The sequence below is a fragment of the Myotis nattereri genome, assembly GCF_964212035.1.
Source record: "Myotis nattereri genome assembly, chromosome: 3".
NCBI classification, from domain to species: domain Eukaryota; kingdom Metazoa; phylum Chordata; class Mammalia; order Chiroptera; family Vespertilionidae; genus Myotis; species Myotis nattereri.
The window spans coordinates 42,915,000-42,936,800 of NC_138077.1; positions in this window are offsets into that span (position 1 = coordinate 42,915,000).

Below are 21,801 nucleotides of genomic sequence, written 5' to 3' on the forward strand. Positions count from 1 at the left end.
CCCACTTTACACAACAGAGTTATGAATTTTTCATTGGGAAAGATCTCATAGCCTAGCTGGTCCAATTCTTTAGCTGATGAAGAAAGATAGTTCTAAAAATGTCAGGACAAAAATAGAAATTTTAGAAATTGAATCACATATTTTACTTGCTAGAGGAGCTTGCTTTCAAAGAGAGTCCATGAGAAATGCTGCAGCAAGCGGAAATTTAGCTCATGAACAATTAACAGCTGTTACAGTCAAAATGCAGAAAGGGACCAAACTTTGAACTGACAAACTGGACCTCAGCTGTGGGAGTGATGTGGCTGTTGTAAAATAGTTAACATATTCCCAGTCCTAGTGTGCACAAACACCTTGCTCAGCACTTTACATTCTTTGTCTCATGTCGTCCTTGCAGCAAACCTGTGGGGGCACATATTGTAAATATCCGTGTTGTACAAATGAGGAAATGGAAGCCTGCAGAGGTTAGAGACTGATGCATTACTTTTAAAAGCAGAAAACCTCCCCCACCAAAATAGCTCATGGAACCTCATTAAAACCATATCTTTTTAATTTTTTTATTATTTTTAAAATAGATTTTTATTGATTTCAGAGAGGAAGGGAGAGAGAGATAGAAACATCAATGATAAGAGAGAATCATTGATCAGTTGCCTCCTGCACGCCCCCTACTGGGGATCGAGCCCACAACCCAGGCATGTGCCCTTGATCAGAATCAAACCTGGAACCCTTCAGTCCACAGGCTGATGCTCGATCCACTGAGCCAAACCAGGTAGGGCAAAACTATATCTTTTTAGATTCTTTGTTTGTCACGTCAGGGTGAACTAGGAATTCCACTCAGAAGATTATTCCTAAACCCTAAAATTCTCTTAATTTCTCAGGAAAAAAATAAAAGGAATAGCATAAAAAGTTAACTAGAATGGTAAAACTCTAAGCTTTCTTGAACTCAGAGTGGGAGGAACGGGCTACTAGTACTGATTGGTTGGTTGATGGCCTTTCAGGAAAGGCTGACCCACCAGGAAGTCTATTGTAGTTTCCATTCTCTGTCACTTGCTCTTTCTGTGTCAAAGCCCTCCTACCAGGTGTCTGGGGGTCCCTCCCTCCTTTCTTTTCTCCTTCACCTTCTCCCACAGCCTCTTCCCAGCTTCTTTCAGGCCCAGCCTCCCCTGCCTGTCTCAGTCCTTCCCTGTGATTCAAGCCACAACCCTGGGGAATCTTCTTGAACTTTTCAGAAGGTAGAGGCTGGCTTCCATTAGGCTCCATCTGTTAAAATGCGAAATTCCTTCCCAGACGCCAACCCTTATCCCAAAGCTCCCTTTCCTTGGAACACAGGTGTGTCACAGGGGTTGTCTATCCCCCTGATGACTGTCCTACAGTCTGAGGTACCACAGGAGGCTGAGCTGTCGCTTACAGGGGGCTGATGGGGGAGGCAGGTTGCAGGGATAAGGAGCAATGGGTCCTTTCTGGTGCCCCTGTGGGCATGTTGTGGAGCTGAGGGCAGCCAGGCACTGGATGAGAGCTTGGCTTGGCTTGAGGATAACCTCCTGTATTCCAGGCCCCGTGGCCTCTGGTATCCTCACCTGGACTGTGGCAGCCTCCTCTGGGACAGAAGGAGATTCCAGGGAGAACAGGCTCAGAGGGATTGTACAGGGGGGTGGGGACTGTGTGGAAGGAGCCTGGGTTCCAGCCACCTGTGTCCAAGCCCGTGCAGCCCAGCCAAGGCCCTTGGGACATGAGGTCTTGGGTTGGCACTGGCTGGGGCGCTGGGAGGCCCCCAGGAGGAGTCGCACAGGCTGACTTCCTCGGGAAGCTCACGGTCTCCTTAGGAAGGAAAGACATACACCTGCAGGCTTGCTCACGCACACCGTGCGCGCACACACGAAACGCAAATGATGTGAAGACACCCAAGCACAGTGAAGAGCTGACCGGCTCAAATGCGGCAGTGACTTGATTCCGCTACAGTGGACTGGTGCCGGGTCTGCCGGCCCTAACAGCCTCATAGTCTCACAGACCCAGCTCACAATGGGCAGTCTGGCGGCACAGTCACTCGGCCCCTGTGGAAGTTTGTGTTGTTCGGTTGGTGGATGCATAGCTCTCTGCTGCGTGTGGCACAGCCTTGGTGGAGAATCCCAGGGGTCTCCTTGTGGGTCTCCCATGGGAACTTGTCACCAACCCCACAAGACAACTTTCCCGTCACTGACATCTTCAGCACCATGTCAGCGGGTTATGGGTTACGAGGCGCAGGTGACAGAGCTGCTTGCATCTCAGGTAACACGGGGCCCCTTCGAGACAATGGGGTGGGGCAGCCTGAGTGGGGGTTCCTCCTACCTCCTCAGCCAAAGCTCTGCAAACGAAACATGTTAAGTTCTTAGAAAGAGAGACAGAGAAAGGAAAGAAGCTGCTCTTTGCTGTATTATCTTGTTGGATCCTTTTATATGCATATCCCCCAACTAACTGAGTTCCTTTAAGGCAAGATTAAAATCCCAGCCTCTCTCCTGACCTACATATGTGATCCTGGGCAAGTCACCTCACTTCTCTGAGCCTCAGCATCCCCTCTAAAAACTGGGGGTGATGTCGGAGCCCAGGGCCCAGAGGTGCTGTGAGCATCGAGAGAGAGAAAGCTCACAGGACCTGGCACCGTGTCTGCACACAGTCTGTTCTCCTTAAAGACTGGCTATCATTCTCCCTCCCTGTGGCCCTCTGGCAAAAGATTCCCCACGCCAGGCCCAGCACTCAGTAAATCTGTGCTAATGTGTTAGTGGGTGTTGATGAGTTCATGCAACCCTTGGGTCACATGTGGTTAGCATGTGTGCATTTTAATAGGCTCTTTTACAGTGACTCTAATGATGTGTGGATTGTCTGGGGGCTCTGGGGTTGTTCTCTCAAGTTGTAAACTCACCACCGCTCTATCCCACTCTCCTGGGAGTCTAGCCACCTCCTCCGCAACCCGACATCTCCGCAACCCCTCCTCACAGGCACTCGACACCAAGGGCTGCAGGGTGGATGTGGTTTGTGTACATGGGTATGTGTGCTGTTTGTATACATGTGTGTCGCCTATGTGTTGTATGAATGTGTGTGTCATCAATAGTTAAGTTCCCAGAAGCAGTAAAAAGCCGTGGACTGACCCTGCCTGGGTGCAATTTCCTCACTCACCTCCGAGGGCTCTGAGCCCCTTCCAGCTCCCCCAGACTGGACTGTGTGCAGCATCTGTGATCCTTGGTCTTTGTGTCTCAAAATTTCAACCAGGACTTTGGCTTAACGGTGCTCAAAACAATAGTACTTCTTAGCTAACTGAATGGAAAAAAGCAGTGCTGGATGGTGTTGTCTGGGCAATGCTGCAGTGCCCTCTCGTGGATATTTCCTGAACTTGTCAATGTTTGCCGTTATGTTTGTCTTTGAGCCCAAGAGCTCAGAAGTTTTTCCTGGGAATCCAGCCAGGCTTGGCCTCTGCTGCTGTTGGTCATTCCGCTGCCTCGCCGAGAGCACAGCTCAGTAGGAAGTGGGGGTGAGGATGGGGTCAGGCTGGGGAAGGAGTTGATTTCAGGAGACCAGATCTGAGCCTGCACAGCCCAGGAGACCAGGTAGCAGGGGACAGTCAGACCTCTCATTTCCTCTGCATCCCTCTCCTCTTTTTTTTTTCCCCTCAGGAAATGAGTTGACACATGTCTTGATTCTGTGAATGAAAACAAGGGTACCTAAAACAAGATGGCACATAAAAGTCAAGATTCTCAGACCAGGCGCATGCACGCACACCCACATCTAATCCATCGGCAAGTCTTGGATCCAGCAAGTTCTGAACCCAAAACACATCTCAAATGCATCCTCACTGCCAGACCATCGCCTAAGCCACCATCATCTCCTGTTTGATTTATCCCAATGGCCTGCCAGTCCACCCTCTGGATTCTACTCTCTTTCCTATAATCCAGACTACACACAGGAGTGAAATGTTCTTTCAAAATAATAAACAGATCCCAATGCCCCCCATTTAATAATGCTTCATTTGTCCCCCATTTCACTTGAAATAAAGTCCGAACTCCTTCCTGCGTCCTACAAGGCCCTGTGTGTGGAATAAAGGAAGGCCGCCACTCCAAAGGGTGGGACCAGGACCAAATGACAGAGCCGTAGAGCACGAGAGAGATCCCTCTCCTGAGAAAGAGAAAATTTCCTAGTAATCACAGCTGCCCAGGTGGTCTGCTCAGTGCGGGGTATGGTCCTGCTGTGGAGAGTGCAAAGCTGCCACTGAGAAGTTGGCTGGAGACTGGAGGAGGTGGCCACCCTCTTGCCTTCCTGCACCAGAATTCTGTACCTGTAGGCATGAGAAATGTGGGAGGAAGTCCCCACTTTATTCGTGGTGGAGAGACACACAGATAGAATCTGAGCGGATGCAGTAGCTCTTCAGAGAGTGCCAGCCTCTGCTTCCTCGGGAACTCTTCTTCCAGGGAGGAGCGCAGTACCTGGGGGCAGCCCGTCCTGTCGACACCTCCAGTGTGGGGAAGGCCAAGTCTGCCTCCTCCCTGAAACGTCCTCCTCTCGGGCTCAGTTCTTCCATCTTGCAGGGTACACTCTTCTGAAAGCGTGCCAGCGACTGTGCTGCAGGCCGGGGACATTGAGATGGAGGGTGCAAACTCTGCTGTTAGGAAGGTCGTGGGTGGGGGGAGCTGGGCTGGCTAGCAGTTCTAGCACCACAAGGACACCTGGACCAGGAGAGGGGATGGTGAGGGTGAGGGGCAGAGCTCACAGGAACTGGACCCAGGGAGCCCTATGGTCATGGTGTCTGAGAGTCCCAGGGCAGGGCCAAGGCTTTGCTGGTTTGGAAAGATCCCCAGGTGGTTCTAAGGTGACTATGGTTGTGGAACCCTGGCTTAGTTGGGAAGAGCTTTGCCTCTGAGACACCTGGATTAGAGTCCCAGTTTTGTCATTTGATGCTGGTGTGACTGTGGCATCTACCTCTCCAGTCCTGTGAATGAGCAGGAGGAGGGACAGGGAGGAGGGAGGGAGACAAGGAGAGATTTGCTGAGCCGTGTACCTGGCCAGGGAACCCAGCACAGGGGCAGGGTGTCTTTCCAAATGGCCCCATTACACAGGCCCAGCTGTACCCAAGCCATGGGTACAGGCACTGGCACCCACTCAGTCCAGTTTTCATTTCTGAAGCACTCGCTGCCAGGAAGAGCCAAGATGGCGCCTTTATGTAGGAAACACAGTAAATCCTTAAAACACATGATGCAAGGATTTTCACAGCCACTCTATGTGGTGGGCACTTCAGGATCCCCTTACAGAGAAGGAAATGGGTACATTGAGAGGTTGGGTGTTGTCTAAGGAAACTGAAGTTAGTTACTGGACTGGCATTGGGACGCAGCCCTGTCTCAGCCAAAAGCCTAGAATGAGTCTTGCTTACCCGCCATCCAGCTTAAGAAATGAAATATTACACAGCTGAAGTCTCTGAATTCCCCTCCCTCGATCCCCTCACCACTCTCCCCTCCAGCCTCTGTCCTGAAGTTGGTGCTTATCATTTTCATGTTTACATACCTTTACCACATATGAAAGGATTTATAAACAGTGCACAGTCTCTGAGTCCACATTTAGAGCCACTTATAGACAGTGTCAGGGAAAGGAAATCCTTCTGCAACGTTGTCTCTCAAGATTGTTTTTGACATTTATCCATGTTGACACAGATCTCCAATTTCTGCATGACCACTTTTTATTTATTTTTATTTTTATTGGGATATAATTGACATACAACATGGTATTAGTTTTATGTGTAAAACATAATGCTTTGATATATATATATATATATACACATTGTGAAATGATTACAGTTTACTTAACATCCATCACCACACAGAGTTACAAATCTTGTGATGAGAACTTTTAAGATATACTCTCTTAGCAACTTTCAAATATACTATATAGTATTGCTAGCTGTCATCATCATACTGTACATTACACCCCCAGGATTGTTTACCTTATAATTAGAAGTTTGTATCTTTTGATCGCCTCTACCCATTTCACTCACCCTTCTCTTCCCTCCCCACCCCCCTGCCATCCCAGCTTCTGATAACAACCAATTTGTTCTCTAGATCTATGAATTCAGGTGTGTTTTTTTCCCCTAGGAGTCCACATGTGAGTTAGATTATATGGTATTTGTCTTTGTCTGTCTGACTTATTTCTCTTAGCATCATGCCTTTAAGATCCATTCCTGTTGTTGCAAATGGCTGAAGTCTGTGGTGGGAGACTGCTCCAGCATTGTGCCACCTCCCGAGTGAAGGCCTCCAGCTTGGCAGCATGCTCATGTAACAAAGGCTTAGCCTTAGAAGTAAGTCCACAAAGGATTTCCAACTCAGCAGCCTAGCCTTTTACTTTAAAGAGTAGACACATTGAGGATAACTCCTACCAGTGGTGTTTCAAGACTCTCTGGGGGTCACCACCTCCATGAAGCCTTTTTTATGGCTGAATAATATTCAGTTGTACATACATGCCATATTTTCTTTATTCGTTCATTTGTTGGTGGACATTTAGGTTGTTTCCATATCTTGGCTATTGTAAAAACAATGCTGCCATGAACATGAGGGTGTAGATACCATTTTGAGATAGTGATTAAGTTTCCTTCAGAGACATACCCAGCAGTGGAATTGCTGGGTCATATGGCAGTTCTATTTTTACTTTTAAAGTATATTTTTATTTATTTCAGAGAGGAAGGGAGAGGGAGAGAGAGAGAGAGAAACATCAATGATGAGAGAGAATCATTGATCAGCTGCCTCCTGCATGCCCCACACTGGGGATTGAGCCTGCAATCTGGGCATGCGCCCTGACCAGGAATTGAACCGTGACCTCCTGGTTCAGAGATCAATGCCCAACCACTGAGCCACGATGGCCAGGCTGGCAGTTCTATTTTTAATTATTTGAGGAACCTCCACACTGTTTTCTGTATGGTTGCACCAATTTACATTCCCACCAACAGTGCACAAGGTTCCTTTCCGCCACAGCCTCGCCAGCACCTGTTGTCGCTTGTCTTTCTGATGATGGCCATTCTAACAGGTGTGAAGTGATAACTCATTGGGGTTCGATTTGCATTTCCCTGATGATTCGTGATGTTAAGTGTTTTTCATGTACCTGTTGGCCATCTGTGTGTCTTCTTTGGAAAAATGTCTATTCTGATTCTCTGCCTATTTTTTTAATGGGGTTGTTTGATTTTATCATCACTTTTTTAAAATCCATGACTCTGTTGATGGACCTTTAGGTTGCTATCATTTACTTTTCTAGACAATGATGCTACAAACACTTTTGTTCAGGTAACCTTTTGCACACACAAAAGAGTTTCATAAGGGTGTACACCCGGGAGTGGAATTCCTGGGCCAAGGGCATTGGGCTCTTTAAATTTATTGTGCATTTCCCCTTGTGTCAGCAGCATGCCAGAGTTTCTGTTGCTTTATGTCCTCACCCACACGAGGGCTGCCAGATCTCACACATACAAGCCTACCTTCTTATTCTGTGCTTAATAGCCTTTTGTGGTAAAAAAAAAAAAAAAAAAAAAAGAGAGAGAGAGAAAGAAAGAAAAAGAAAAGAAAAGAAGTCAATGGAAGAATAGTTACACAAAGAATGCATCCAGATTATGTTCTTGGCCATGTAATCCTCAGAGAAGTCTGGATGGAGGTCGCTAAGGCAAGCTGTGCCATTGTTAATTCAGAACATCCTGCTATGAAACATGGAGTGAGAGACATGAAGCACATTAGGAATTGGACCGGCTTGTTGGTGATCTCCACCAACAATCTGTTTCGAGGCATTATCCTTTTGTCGTGACCTTTTGTTTGGGGGAATAAATAGGGAGCCCAAACTACTAGGTTTCCCTGAGGTGGTCCCAGTTCATGGCAGTTGTCCCAGAAAAGCTTCTAATAGCACCTCCTTGGACTCTTCAAAAGTGTTCAGGTTTGAAAGATAAATTAGATGGTCAAGTGGCAATTCAGGGCAATTTCCTATCCAGAGTATTTAGACTTCTAATATTCTGCTGTGGTCAGTGTGAATATGATTTAAGGCCAGAGAGCAAATCGTAGGGGCAGAGCTACAGTTATTGCTACAACCATGAGATATAGGATGGAAGTGGGAGAGCCTCGGATCCTTCCAGAGAGGGAGCTGACCACAGCGCAGAAGCTCTGTTCCCCGTGCTCTCACGGTGGAGTTCTGGCCGTGCTATTGCTCACGGCCCCTGGGAGGGCCAGCTCCAGGGGCAGGTGGTGCCGGGAAGCCTGGCAGGTGCTCCCCCTCCCAGCCTCCTCGAGATCAGAATCCGTTCCAGGCCACCAGACAGTGCTCCCTGCCAGCCCTTTCACGAGAACAGTTCCTGGATGTGCTGCGGGAGTTGTGGCCAAGCTCTTGTGACAACACCTCCTGGAATAACAAAGGGATCCTTTGTGGGCAGCCGGCTCCAGTTAACAGCTTGTGGATGGCTGGACTCCCTGGCACTTTCTCCTCTAGACGGCACCCCATCCCCCGACTCCCATCTATTCCGTTCACAACAATCTGGGATCCTACATAGATAATTGGGCCATTTGATCAACCTGAAGAGGTAGGTCAGGGCGGCCTTCCAACATGAAAACTTCCGGAGGAAATGGCAGGACACAATGGGAGACCTGTGGTGGGGGCCCCTCAGCGTTCCCTTCCAGCATTGTGCCACCTCCCCAGTGAAGGCCTCCAGCTCGGCAGCGCTCATGTAACAAAGGCTTAGCCTTAGAAGTAAGTCCACAAAGGACTTCCAACTCGCAGCCTAGCCTTTTACTTTAAAGAGTAGACCCATTGAGGATCACTCCCACCAGTGGCGTTTCAAGACCCCTCGGGGGATCACCAGCTCCATGCAGCCTTTGTTGAGCTGCCACCCATCCCAGCCCAAATAACAGTGACCTCTTGCTTTTGTGCTTCCTTCATTATCTACTGTGTGTGTGTGTGTACACACACACATACATATGCCTGTCACAGCACAATGACTCCCTCAAAGACAATGGCAGTATCTTACCTTATTTCATGCACTAGGAGCTCAACAGAAGTTGGTTAAATTAAGAAATGAATCTACTCTTCACCTAGAGCAGTGGTTCTCAACCTTCTGGCCCTTTAAATACAGTTCCTCATGTTGTGACCCAACCATAAAATTATTTTTGTTGCTACTTCATAGCTGTAATGTTGCTACTGTTATGAATCATAATGTAAATATCTGATATGCAGGATGGTCTTAGGCGACCCCTGTGAAAGGGTCGTTTGACCGCCAAAAGGTCGCGATCCACAGGCTGAGAACCGCTGACCTAGAGGGAGTTAGTCTCAGAAGCAAACTGGATAGAGGAACCCAAATGAAATCTCAAGTCTCTTGTTGCCTTCTGCCTTTCTTCTCTGTCTCATTTTCTGTCATGCAGATGGACTGTACTGATATTTGAGGAGGCTGGCCACCAGGAAGCCCCAACTTACAGCATTACAGCTCTGGGAAATGAAGGCAACTGCATGGTCTCCCCTGGGCCCTTGGTCATCCCTGGGGCCACAGCGTGGGGTCCACTGACGGATGGGTTCACTGGAATCATATGACTGGGCTGGGAAAATGGAGGGGATTGAGGCAATCCTGAAGAGACAAGAATAACAGACATTTAGAGCAATAGCACTGGAGCTTGGGGAATTCCTGGGAAGACAGATTCAGAGCTGGAGCCCAGGACTGATCTTGTCGGAGGGATGACTCTGTGGTAATAACCACAGGCCAAGGGGGTGGGGTGTTAGTGCCAGACCCCTGTAAGAACAGCAAGTGGTTATATCTGCAGACTCTGAACATCATCAACAGTAAGCAGATGTTTGAGAACCTACTAAGTGCCAGACACTGTGCAGGCCCAGGGGGAGCGGTGGTTACTGTTAGGTTAGGTGGCTCAGGAGGCGGCGAAGAAAATAAAGAGAGTTGATCAGAAAAGGAAGCAGTTTAAGCCGAAACCGGTTTGGCTCAGTGGATAGAGTGTCGGCCTGCGGACTGAAGGGTCCCAGGTTCGGTTCCGGTCAAGGGCATGTACCTGGGTTGTGGGCATATCCCCAGTAGGGGATGTGCAGGAGGCAGCTGATCGATGTTTCTTTCTCATCGATGTTTCTAACTCTCTATCTCTCTCCCTTCCTCTCTATAAAAAATCAATAAAATATATTTAGAAAAAAAAAAAAAAGAAAAGGAAGGAAGGAAAGTTTATTCTGCGTCCCTGGGAGACCCACGCACCCCAAGGACAGGGCACGTGGATTCACGCCAACAGGGAGGGGGGCGCTTTTTTTTATACTGCGGTTGGGTGAGGGGTGGGGACATGAGCTGAGGTATTCAGCTGAGGAAGTTTCCGCTGCAGGGGGTCATCAGGATATTCAGGAATGAGTCAGTATCTGTGTGGGGGTCGTGGAGAAGCCAGTATCTGTGTCTGGCATGCTGATCTGTTAGAAATGCCAGGGGGAGTCCATTATCTCGTCACATGTCTGCATGTATCCGATCCTGGGATCTCTCCGACCTAACAGTTACCAGACAGCAATCCTTGCCTTCATGTGACTTGCCGTCTACTGGATGCCCATGCTCCACTGAATGCCCCCACCAAGCCTCAATTCCCGGCAGACTTGGCTTCCAGGATGGGCAGTCATCATCCTGATAGCTAATATTCTTGGAACTGAAGGCCCCATTTCATTGTGGCAACAGGGCTACGATGTGGATTTTTAGGATTTAGGGTCAAAAACAGGCCCTAACAAGAGAGAGAGAGAGAGAGAGAGAGAGAGAGAGAGAGAGAGAGAGAGAATGTGAAAGAGAGAAGAAAGAAAGAAAAAGTTGTTGAAGAAAAAGATGGACAGCCAGGCATTGGGGTGGGTTGGGACAGCACCAGGACCTGCTGTGGTCTAGGTCCTGTCTCGAGGGTGCTGCTCCTCTGGCTCAGCAGGAGCTGCCTTCAGTCCCCGGCTGTCTCTCCAGTCCAGCTCCCAGGAAAAGGCTCTGACTGGCCTGACCTGGGCCAATGCCCACCCCTGTGATCGGGGGCAGGTTCTGTGATTGGCAACCCCACCATGTGGAGGTGAGGAGAGGCGGGTCACCCATAGGAAGGATGAAAGGGAGGGAAGTATGTTGAGTGTGACAGAAACAGCAGCGCATTGTTTTATCTCCATTTTCTATTACCCAGGTGTTGTTTATCTCGGTTCTCCAGGTGAGGAAACTGAAGCTTAGAGAGGTTATATGGCTTGCTCAAGGTCACACTGACGTCGTGTGACAGGACTTGAACCCAACCTGCTTGATGCAGAGTCCACACTCTTCATCTCTATGCCAGGGGCGTGTGGCTGGCAGGGTACCTCACTCAATCACAAACGGTAATTTAACAGAATAACATAGTGGTTATGAGTTCAGGGACCAGTTAAAAGGTAATTGCAATCCAGCAGGCAGGACAGGGAGGACTAACTTACACTGAAGCAGCAGCTAAGAAGTACAGGAGGATGTGAATGACTAGAGAGCATGAAAAGAAAGGTTCGGTAACTGAAATCTGTCATGAGTGATAGCCAATAGGATGCATGAAGGAAGGACAGGATGCAGACACTCAGGTTTCTGGTGTGAGCACCTGGTGGATGGAAGTCCTTAAATGAGATACAGAATTCGGAGGAGGAAGTGGTGGGGTTGGGAGTGGGAGGGAGATGGCTATAATTTTGGACATCTTGGATTTGGAGGTGCCTGAAGGACATCCAAACAGAAACATCCAGAAGCCAGTGGATAGATGGGGTCAGGAGCATGGGAAAGAGTCATGGGTGTAGCTGGTCCCCTCCAGGGGCACTGACAAAGGCCTGAGGGTTCAGCCTGGGGAGTACAACATTTCAGGGCAGTTCAGAGTACTTTCTGGGTTCTGCAATTTTGTGAGAAAATATCAGGAAGGGTATCTCATTCATTACCCTCCTCCTGTCTTGCCCCCTCCTTGCCTGCCTTACCTGGGTAGGTGAGTCTCCCCAACCTGCCTTACCTGGGTAGGTAAGTCCCCCAGGCTGCCTTACCTGGATAGGTGAGTCTCCCCAACCTGCCTTACTAGGGTAGATGAGTCTCCCCAGGCTGCCTTACCTGGGTAGGTGAGTCCCCCAGGCTGCCTTACCTGGGTAGGTCAGTCTCCCAGGCTGCCTTACCTGGATGGGTCAGTCTCCCAGGCTGCCTTTCCTGGGTGGGTCAGTCTCCCAGGCTGCCTTACCTGGGTAGGTCAGTCTCCCAGGCTGCCTTACCTGGGTGGGTCAGTCTCCCAGGCTGCCTTACCTGGGTAGGTCAGTCTCCCAGGATGCCTTACCTGGGTAGGTAAGTCTTAACATTTCAGCGCACATGGCATATCCTGAGTAGAGCCTTGCCAGGCCTCCTGAACCTGCTTTATAACATCACACACTCCGGCACAGCACTCATTCCACTTGAATAATTTAATCTCATCAGTAATGCTTTCCCTTACTAGACCAGAAACTCCATGAAGGCACAGACCATACCTATCTTGCTCTTGTATCCCAGTGGGATGTGGAGAACATCCCTCCTCCAGGCCCTTTTCCTTGCTTTCCTCTCCTCCCCCTTCTCCCCTCCCCCCAACTTCCAAGGATGCTGATTTACTTGGCCAGTTTCCAAGGCACAGATAGGGACAGGGTCACAGCATGTTACAACCCACCTACATTCCTGTGGCCCTTCTTCTGCGTCCTTCACCTGTGCCTCTGGGTCAGTGACACAACCTGGGCTTTCTTGGGGGCCAGCCTCTTCTCCTCTCCTGTTTTCTCCTGCCGTAGACCAATTCCAGCATGTCATAATTTCAAGAGTTTCATCAAAAGGTTGATGAGACTTGGGGACTCAACAGGGTTGAGTCACACATATAGTCACCTGTTGGAAATGGCTAAAGGCATTTCCCCAAACCTGAATAGGAAACTGATGGTGGCTGCCAGACAGTTAAAGGGCATCTTAATCTACATGTTATTGCCTCCTACTGGCCAAACACCTGAACAGCCGTAGGCTATTCCCCAAACTGACAATGCCTCTGTACCCTTTGAAACCTTACCCTTTGAAGTGTACTATCTCCACCTTGCCTTAGGACAAATTGTGTTAATAAAAGCAAGGGTCCTAGACAAGGAGGGACTCTTCAGTTCCTTTAGCTGAAGGTCCTCTGACCCCCAATGCCTTTCAAAATTATATCTTGTCTCCGGACTCTTTATTAGTCTCTGGATTCCTATGTCATCTGCGCACAGCCTTTTCCAGATTCCTGAACCCTTCTTGATGTTGGGACATGAACCCCAGCATTGTCCCAGTGCCAGGGCACTTGGAAGGGCTCCTCCTTTGGTCCAGTAGCTCTTGGGAAGGCGCTGTCCGGGGTGTGAGGCTGTAGGAGGGACTGCTCGCAGAGAGGCCTGCCTTGGGAAAGCGTGTCCTCTCCCAGCTAGTAATAAACTGGCACTTCGGTCTCTCACTTGTGTTTATCCTTACAGCCTTGGGAACTTTATGGAAAGAGGGATGACTGGAGGGTAAGATTTGGCCATTTCTGGGCTCTCCAGCCAATTCCCTCTGCTAGACCTTGCACCTCATTTCATTTCTGCTCAGCAAGTGAAGGAAGGAAGGAGAAAATGCATAGGCCGGAGCTGGCTTCTACCCTGTAGTCACGATCATTGATGATTTGTCTCTGGGAGGGTCAGTCTTAGAACGTTTGAATATGATGCAAGCCCTGAGCTTTTGCTCTTGTGTATGTAAACTGTGTGCCAGACGACGGTGATGCTACTGCAACTTCTGGGCTCCATCCTGATGCAATCTGAAAGGCCCCTATCAATCTACCAACCAGAAGTGGTGGGAAACGTCCATAATGAGCCAAAATCAGGAGGTCTGAAGGGCCTGTTAGGTATTCAGCATTTTCTCAGCCCAGGAGTAGCCTTCAGATCTAATAAAAAATAAAAAGAAAAGTCTCTCAAATTGCCTGCACGCTGCAGTCACAGCAACTCTACAAGCTGGGCATCATGTCTTCTCCTTATTCTACAGAAGAGGACACTAAAGCTCAAAGAAATTCTGTAATTTAGCAGTGCACCCAGCACTAGTAATAATAATTAACATTAAGTTATAATAGTAAATGGTAGTACCATTTATTGAAGACCTACTGTGTGCTGGGTACTTCGTTCGGACTTTTACATATTTCCCTCATTTTATCCTGACAACTGTCTACCAAGACTGGTGTCGTTATTTTACAAATGAGGGAATGGAGACTCAGATGAAGTGAATTGCTGATGGACACAAAGCTAATGAGAGGTGGGGTCAGGTTTCTACCCCAGGTCGGCCTGGCTCTGAAGCCCTTCTTTCTTTCACTCCTTCCAGCTGGGAGCAGGGGGTGCAGCGAGGACTCTGAGTAGCAGTAGGGACCCAGACAGGTCTGACAAAATGCATTCTGAAAAGGAAAACACCGTTAGGCCTGACCCCAGAGGGTAGCTTCAGAAAGCAGGGAGAAGAAAATGCCTCTCTTGTACTATGCCTGCTGGAACACTGGGGCAGATCAGGTGCCATGTCTGGCTGGGCTGGGAAAGAAGCCCAGGAAGAAATTGGCCAGAGCCAGTACCTGGGCAGATGCTGGGAACAGGGACAGCGAGGAGGAGGGGCAGGGCATCCCAATGAACCTTCCCCACCTGAGGCCTGCAGCAAGGCCTGGCAAAGGCCTCTAGGTCTGCAGAGGAAAGGAGAGCAGGTCCCATTGACCCTGGTGGTCCGGAGTAGGGAAACTTCCACATCATGTGGGGGTGGGGAAGGGAGGAGGGGAAGTGCGAGACTAAAAGGCATTTTAAGTATATATATATATATTTCAGAGAGGAAGGGAGAGACAGAAACATACATGATGAAAGAGAATCACGAATGGGCCACCTCCCACATACCCCTACTGAGGATCAAGCCTGCAACCTGACCAGGAATCAAACCTGACCTCCTGGTTCATATGTCGATGCTTAACCACTGAGCCACACCAGCCGGGCTAAAAGGCATTGTTTTAAAAAGCAAATGTGACTGACTTTTCCTCTGCTTGAAACCTTAAAACTCAAATGAGGCTTCCTATCTCCATAGGGCGATTCCAAACTCCTTAACTGGGCTGGTGGAGCCCTCTGCAATATGGCTCTGTTGATCTTGCCAACGACTCCTAAATTGTCCCCTCAGTGAAGACTTTATGATCTAGTGGTTCTCCCCACTGACTCCCAACTTTAGAACCACCTGGGGAGCTTTTAAAATACATCAGTGCCCAGATTTCTAAAACCGGACAACCAATGGGGTCCCGGCTGCCTGTCACTATTTGAGCCAATTAAGCAGAGACAGGGTTGAATTATATATGAGTGTTTATTCCAATAATGCTGGCAGTATGGGAGAGCAGCAGGTCATCCACAAAAATCTGCTCTGCCCCTCCCCACAAGCCAGCTGTATACGTTGGGTAGAGGAACAAAGATTACATGGAAAAGTAAGAATTACAGGCATGGGAAAGTAGGCAAGGTGTAATGGTTATAGGTTATAGGCAATGCGGGTTGGGGGCGGGGGTTGCAGAGAGTGGGTGCCTCAGGGCACCTCCAGGATTAGATTGTTTAATCTTTCCATAATGATAGGCAGTTCTCGGAAAAGGAGGATGAACTGCATTCTGATGTTGGCTCCTATGTCCTGAGGCGTACAACTCTCAGCCAGGTTAGAAAGTGCTTTCTCTAATCAGAATAGAACCATCACCATTAACAGAGCATGGTTAATATTTCTTAATAATAATAGCTAGTCCCTACTATTCCATTTCTGCCCCTAACACTCCATCCCAGACCAGGATCTCTGGGGGGTGGGCACCCTTCATTTAAAAAAACTCCTCAGGTGCATCTATTGTGTGTCTGGGGCTGAGAACCCCATGGCTCAGCCTTTGCTTTCTGCCGTCAATCCCGGCCAATTCCTCTTCATCTCTAGGCCTCAGCCTGGTTGCAGCTCAGAGTCTCCCTTTCATGACCTCTGTCCTGGAGTCCTCCTCAGCGGGTCTGTGCCTGCCTGTGCCTGTGGCCCACAGCACAGAGTAACTGTTCAATAAATGGGCTGAAATGTTGAGTATCGAGTTAAAAATTCCCCTTAGTCCTTGATATTTCCTCCTTTCTAATTAAACATGAAAGCCCCAGTCTTTTCCATTTTTTAACTTTCCCCAAATGTCTACGGACATTGGTCTTTAATTAGCACTTCTGCACCCCTCTGGGTCCTCGCTGTCCTCCTGAGCAGGGAGCTGGCTCTCTGTTCCTGCAAACATTAGTGTTTCCCCAAATAGCTGCTAGCAAAGGAAGCGCGGCTTCCCCACCAGAAAAGACAGTTTGCAAACAAGAGCTCTGTACAGGCAGGCTCAAAGGCAAGTGACGCTCCCCCTCTCTGGGAGGTGTTTAAAGCACCTCCACTTAAGATCACAGAGAGGTTTAGTCAATACTCATCCATTTCCTCCTCCACCCTTCCCCAGGGGAAGCCAGAACCGAGCCCTTGTCAGAGAGGGTACTGGCTGCAGAATAGCATCAAGAGAATGAAGGGGACGAACCAGGTAGGATCAGAAGATGATGAAGGGGAGCAGTGGCCAACAGGGCATTCATTGTCTTTGGAAAAGTTAAGAGCCTCGAGCGGGCCCAAACAACCCGAGGCAATTTCCGAAAGCAACAGTGGAGAAAGAAGCCTGCGCAGCCGTTCTCACCTGCTTTGAATGGGTGGCTCGGAAGTGGGGGAAGAAGCCAGGAATCCACAGGGCATCCTTCTCCTGCCAACTGCCCAGGGCCTGGAGGGAAGCCAGGCTGCCAGCCCCCTGGAGCTTGGGAATGTGTCTGAGTAGAGTGAAGCTGCAGCAACCCCCATTCCCTCCCCATCCTGGAGAGGAGGTGCTGATGCAAGTGCCCAAGCCCCAGAGGGAGAAATGGCTGCTGCCAAAGCCTAGTGTGGACAACTAATCATTGTTGGATTTCTGGCTCCATTGACTTTCCTTCTCCGAGCTCAGTTTCCTCACCTGAAAATGAGGATTTTGTTGGGCCAGGTGCGAAAGGTTGCTTCTAGCCTTGCCTTCTGGGGCTGGTGAGAAAGCAGGGGAAGAAAAGAGAGAGAGAGAAAGAGAGAGAGAGAGAGAGAGAGAGAGAGAGAGAGAGAGAGAGAGAGAAGTGCAGAAGAGGTTGTGATTCAAGAGAAAGAAAGGATCTGAGCCCCTGTCTGAGGGGATTTGGCATGTCTGCACGTGGCATCCGGCTCTAGACTGGAGGCCCAGCCCATAAAATGTCCACATCTTGGGGGACATCAGATGAGGAAACTGAGGCCCAAGGAGCTTTAAAAGCCTCACACGAGGTCAAACGGGTACAGGCAAGGAACCTTTGTCCACTATGCCATAGTGACTGTGGGGATGGCAGGCCCGTGAAATTTCATGCACCAACTCTGATAGATTGAAAAGAACTGCCAAGCTGGGAGGTGTTTGAAGCACCTCCACTTACGATCGCAGAGAGGTTCAGTCAATACTCATCCATTTCCTCCTCCACCCTTCCCCAGGGGAAGCCAGAACTGAGACCAAGGAGCCACGCCTGCCACAGGCTTGGGAAGAGGTAGTAGCAGCATGGATACCACAGATTTACTGTACTTACTGATTCATTTAGAGAATTGCTGTTGAGAGGCTACTTCATGCAGGGCACTGGCATTACATGGGGATTCAGCGGTAAAGGAGACAAGCCCCTGCCCTCAGGAAGCTTGCATTCTAGAAAGGGAGAGAGACACTACACATGTAAACAAATGACTAAATAACGTGATGTCATCCAGTGCTAAAGAGATAAGGAAAATAAAACGGGGCAATGGGCTAGACAGGGATGGTGTGGGGAAGAGGGAGAAGACCAAAATGGTCAGGGAGGTAACCTTTAAGCAGAGACCTACATTCTGAAAGGAGGCAACTCTCTAGGAGCTGGAAGAAGAGCATCCAGGCAGAGGGAACAGCCAGTGCAAAGACCCTGAGGGAGACCAGCCATTGAGGCTGCTTAGATGGCAAGGAGGGGTTCAGTGGAGGAGATGGGAGCGGCGAAGCCAGCTGTCTGCTCAAGGAACGCATTCAGATGTATGGCAGCTCTCCCAAACAGCCAGTCCGAAGTAACAGCCTCAGTCCCCAGCACCCTCCCCCACCAGCCAAATTGCTCCTCCCCAAGTCTTTCCTTTTCTTCTTGTAAATGACCACCCATGCCATTGCTCAAACCACTGAGCTACATACATCCCAAGCCCTATTACCATCAACTCTGGCTTGTGGCCTCTTCACTGGTCTCCTTGCCTTTACTCTGGTCCTCAACCAAAGCCCCTGAAACTCTCACCAAACCAATCCCACTATCACTTTATTGCTCCAAAGCTCTCTTCTCTCACTTTTGTATTTCTTGCAACAATCCCAACCCACAAACTCAGGGACACATATTTATTATCTTTTTTCAAGGAGAATCTGAAGTTGATCACAGGGGCTTTGAGCCCCAATTCAATTCACACACATTCCTTTAGTTGTCCCCAAACTGACAGTGTTTCCAACAGGGTTCTGGGGATCTGGGCATTAATTATCATAGGACCATTTATCAGGCACCTGCAGTACTCCTGGCAGTGTGGCCAGAGCTTTACAATAACCCTGCAAGGGAGCTATGATTATAAACCCACTTAGGCTAAGAAAGGTTCAGCTTCTTATCCAAAATCCTCCAGCTGGCCCTAGCCAGATTGGCACAGTGGATAGAGCGTCAGCCTGTGGACTGAAGGTTCCCTGGTTGGATTCTGGTTAAGAGCACATGCCTGGTTGCAGGCTCGATCTCTCTCATCATTGATGTTTCTCTCTCTCTTTCCCTCTCCCTTCCTCTCTGAAAGGCCCTGCGCACTCCAGGCCCTATCCCTCGGCAAGGATTTGGAGTTAGGTCTCTCTGATGCCAAAGCCCAAACTCTTGCTTCTACATAAACTTCCTCCAAGACTCAAATGGGCCCAGAGAGAGGTGCCTTGACCTCAGTCTGGATGATGTCCTTTCATTCCAAATCAAAGCCTGCTCCCTGGGTTCCTTGGCACCTCCTCAGCCTGGAAAGATAAGAAGTTTAGCACCTTTTGCCTACCTAGCCCTGAAGAGAGGAAGGTGTTCCAGTCCTTATCTGGCCTGGCTTTCAGTCCCCATCCCTCCACCTGCTCCCTCTCATGTCCCCTGTGTTGCCAGGTGGTCACCTTCCTGACATAGGCTGTTGTCGCCAATACCCAGATGCCCTTCAGCCTGTCGGCCTCTTGATCAGGAAGCATTCCCGTGGGAACCATGGTGCCAACATCCGGTCAGAAAGGGCCTTCTGATACCTGCTGGCCCTGCTGCCTCTGTTTTCAGGCCCAAGAACAAAGGAGCTTGGTGCCTGCCGCCTGGCAGGCTGTGTTTGTCCAGGGCGAGGCCTAGCCTGGCACAGATGCTGCGCAAACAGGAGTGTCGGCTTCACAGATCCGCCTCACGACCAGCGGGGCTGCAGCTTAGAGGTGTTGCTGCTAGGCCACCTGCTGAAATGTTACCCTGTTCCAACCAGCACCCCAGGGCAGAGGGGACTGTAGGGCAAGCAGTCCACTCTCTAGGCCTCATTGCATAGCTCTGCAATGGGAGAGCTGTACAAATGATCTGTAAGACTCCTTCTGTGGCCTAGGGCCTTGAATGATGTTACTAGGACTTGAGAACAAATCTGGGAGGCAGAAGTACGGGGTTGGGTATGGAATCTGGGCTTCTGTCCCATGGCATCTCATCTCCACCCTTGATTGAGCCCCATTCACCCCACATGCCTCTGTCTGGCCAGGAGGACTGACCTCCCTCAGAGCAAAGTCCTTGAGTACTGGATCCATGACCCCATTTACCCCAATGGAGCTTTTAGGACGGGAACTAGGTTACTTCATGGTAAAATGATTAAGTGTTACCATCTTGCTTCTGAGGCCTAGATCTGATCTCTCACTCTGCCTCCAGAAATCATAGGGTCACTGGGAAAGGCTCAGAGGGATCATGGAAGGATGTTTCTCCAGTTAGGACAGTGAGAAGCTGCGTGGTGATAGTGATTCCCAGATTTTAGTGTGCATCAGAGTCACCTAGAACCCTTGTTTAAAATACAGAATGCTGGGTTCATGGCTCAGAGACTCTGAGTTCCAAGATCTGAGGTAGGGTGCGTGGCTCAGGATTCTGAGCTTTTAACGAGCACCTCGGTGATACTTAGATCTCTGATGAAGTAGAATGAGCATGTCTAAAAGCTATGCAGCCCTGGGTTCAAATCCCATCCCTGACACTTATTAGCACCATGACTTGGGACAAGTCACTAAGTCCTTCTAGATGTCAGTTTTGTTTATAAAATGAAGCTAAAATAACATCTACCTGGTAATAAATGAAACCTATTGTTTCAGAGTGTTTATTGCACTCTGTAAATGTTTGTTGAGCAGACTGGGGTAGAAGTCCATTTGTTTAAACCAGAAACTTGCGGTTCTCCTTGATGTCTCCATCTACCACCTATCTTTCAACTACTCAATCACAAATCCCATTAACTCTACCTCTGAAAACATATTAGACTTCTCTCCATCCCTAGCCACCACTCTCGCCCAAGCCACCATCTTCTGCCTGACCACTGTACAGCGTCCTCTCTGATCTGATTTCCCCCAGGGCCTTCTCCTACTCATCCTCCCCAGAGCAGCCATGCTAATCTGATTGGGTAATGTCTCTGCCTCAAGCCCTGGCCCTCAGCAAAGCCTTACGAGTCTGGAAAAAAATTCCTCTGGTTCCTCCACACCTAACTTCTAAGCCTTTTTCAGCCCTTCTCAGACTCTGCACTCAAGATCTGAACTTCTTTCAGGTTCCTTCCATGAATAGCAGTTTCTCTTACCTTGGAACTTCACACAAAGTATGTTTGCTCTGCCTGAAACAGCCACCGCCCCCACTCCCAGAACACACACACACTTCACCTATTCATCATTCATATTTCAGCTTGAAGGTAATTTCCTCGGGGCCAGACATAGCCATCCCCCTCACATGTGCTCTAGCAACTCTGTCCTTCATAATACCTGTTACACTCAGCTGTGATGACTTCATGCCTGCCTCCACCACTAAACCAGCTCCAAGAAAAAGAACACAAACCTCTGTCTTATCCATTGCTGTAGCGCCAGTTACTGGAGTCTTTGGCTCAAAGAAGGATGAAGTATATGAATGAATGAATGAATGAATGAATGAATGAATGAATGAATGAATGATGAATGAGCGAGAAGGCCTTGGTCGCAGGATATGTCCAGGTGAGTGCCTCCTGATAGTATCTAAACTGAATTTAGGGTCTGGATGTGCCTGGAGAACAGACAGCCACGTGGGGACGTCTCTGGGCATGGACCGGCCACAGGAGGGCGCCCCCGGTTCATTGTACCTGGCTAGCAGCTCCTCGGTTACTAACCACCAACAGGCGACAGGAGGCGGGTTTTCCCTCTGATGGACTGTGTTGCTCCGCCCAATCTAATTCATCTTTTCCTTGGCCCCGCCCACTCCAGGACTTGTAGACCCTGAGGATGGGCTTGGTGGAAGCGCCGCCAACTGAGCTCCCGCAGAGTGCTGTCGGGGCAGAGCCCGCCCTCCAGGCGGCCTGTGAGTGGGCGGCCGGTGGCTAGAGGCGGGCCTCGGGCTTGACTGGCACGCGGCCGTGTCCGCCCCCCTCGCCCAGAGCGGCCGCGCCAGCGCCGGGCACAGCAGAAGTGAGTACGTGAGCGGCGCAGCAAAGACCCGTCCTCGGACCCCTGACGGCCCGCGCACCCCGAGCCCCGGATCCGAGTCGAGCCCGCGGCGTACCCCGGATTACCGTGCACC